We start from the raw sequence: 1,994 nt of genomic DNA on the forward strand, positions 1-1,994 counted from the left end.
CCGGGCTTCTTCCCAGCGAGGGGGGCCGAAGTGTAGGCTGAGGCCGGCACCAGGACTGGAGGAGCAGCTGTGGCCATCCTTCCGAGGTCGGGGCGAAGGGTCTTTTTTGGCGTCGAGAGTCTAGGTCAATTTAGAGGGCAGAGCAACACAAGTCTAACCCTCCAAGGAGGCTATAGAGCGATGCACGGCTTCAGAGGGCAGAGCAAAGCAAGTATAACCCTCCACGGAGGCTGGGGAGCATTGCAGAGCTTTGGAGGGCAGAGCAGAAAGTCTGACCCTCGGCTGCAGCTCCAGAGCGGTGGAGGCTTCAGAGGGCAGAGCCAGCAAGTCTGACCCTCCAAGGCAGCTCGGGAGCGCTGCATGGCTTCAAGAGGGCAGAGCAAACAAGTCTGCCTCTACCAGGTGGCTAGGGTGCGTTGCTCTCCTCTACAGGCGAAGTCCTCTTCTCCTCGCAGTAGGGGCGCAAAGCTTCTTCCTCTGCGTCGAGAGGAGGAGGGTCGTAAGTCGCTTCAGAGGGCAGAGCAAGTCTGACCCTCAGTCTTTTCCGGCTTCTCCCTCTTCAGCGATGTCTTCTCCTCGCAGTCTCAATGTCTTCACTCTTTCACTCCTCTCGGCCTGGCAGCTGCAGTCCTGAGAAGGACCGTTGTTGGTCCAAGATACAAGTAGCAGAGCTGCCTCTCAGACTGAACTGATAAGAACAGATAGTACACTTAATCTTAGCCAAAAGGCTGAGAAGCAATTCAATTTATTGATCACAAACCCTAAAATTTTCTCAAATTCAAGCAGTAACATTTATTTACCTACAATGATGCTTATGTTTTTATATATTTATGTAGAATGCACAAGCACTTTCATCGATATATGTAATACCGCAGCTGTGGATCACATGGTTCAAGGTTGTGGAACGCTCGGCCACTTACCTTCCCAGTGCGATGAAAACAAATCCAGTCCCCATACTTCCTGTATGATTGAATATACTATTTCCCCAGCTGTGGAATGCACGGCCATATTACTTCCGGTACTACGGATCAATTGCAGTTGGAACGCACGGCCATACTACTTCCGGTATGGCGGATCTGTTACCAGAAATCAGATGTAATTATGGATCACATTATGGAAGTCAGTTGCCTATAGGGTTTTTAAATGTTACTTTAGGAGCCATAAACCACGCTACTGATGAAGGATTAAAACATCCAAAACACGCTAAGCGTGGCTGTTTACTGTGGAACTCCAATCCCATATCATCCAGCACACCTACCTGGTGTGGTGAGTTCCGGAACTGGAGCTGCTTCCTTAGACACCAAAGAAAAGCCATGGTTGCTGTTTTGCCTTGGGGGTACTTGTTTCCTATCTGGGCGCCCAGTACGTTACTTGCGTTCCTATGTATTCTCCGTACTGAAATCGGATCGCATCGCATCGGATGTCACATATGTATACACACGATATTGAACGATGCGATGCGATCCGATCCGATTTTGTTCCCGCTTCTATGGTTGGCCCATAGAATGGCCCATCTGATTACTACAGTGTTTATTTACCCTTGAAAGCCCTCCCCTTGTCACATCTGCACAGAAACAATGAAAATAAAGTGTTTTCATATGTACATGCTAATCCTGCCCCCTTCAGTTTCTGCACAGTTACACATGACATCATCATTATCAGTGTCATGACATTCTCTCCAATTTGGCATTTTAATATTTTTCCTAAATTATTATACAGCAATGCTGTTGTTGTTCTCCCTGTGTTTGTTCCATGGACATTCTTTATTTCCTCTGTTGTACCACAATTTTGGCTTATTCGGGACACAGTCCCGAACTTCTGAACGTTGTGAATCCCTACTTTTTGTGCTCCTTCACGAAGCACTGTTCCTCATATTTGTTGATTACGCTGAACCCATGTGCAGTTTGCGGCACTGTTTGTATGTTTGTATGCCCGATTCCAAGTTCTCTGGTTCCGGCTGTCTCTTCCCAAAAGGCAGCTGTTCTCTTGTTATT

The 1,994-nt window shown here is 47.7% G+C and overlaps 1 pseudogene; it reads right to left on the minus strand.

The window, feature by feature from the left end:
- Positions 1-644: 644 nt before the first annotated feature.
- LOC146066096 (U2 spliceosomal RNA) lies at positions 645-740 on the minus strand (annotated as a pseudogene).
- Between the last annotated feature and the right edge of the window lie 1,254 nt (positions 741-1,994).

The sequence above is a fragment of the Crinia signifera genome, chromosome 3 (assembly GCF_055691185.1).
Source record: "Crinia signifera chromosome 3, ASM5569118v1, whole genome shotgun sequence".
Taxonomy (NCBI): domain Eukaryota; kingdom Metazoa; phylum Chordata; class Amphibia; order Anura; family Myobatrachidae; genus Crinia; species Crinia signifera.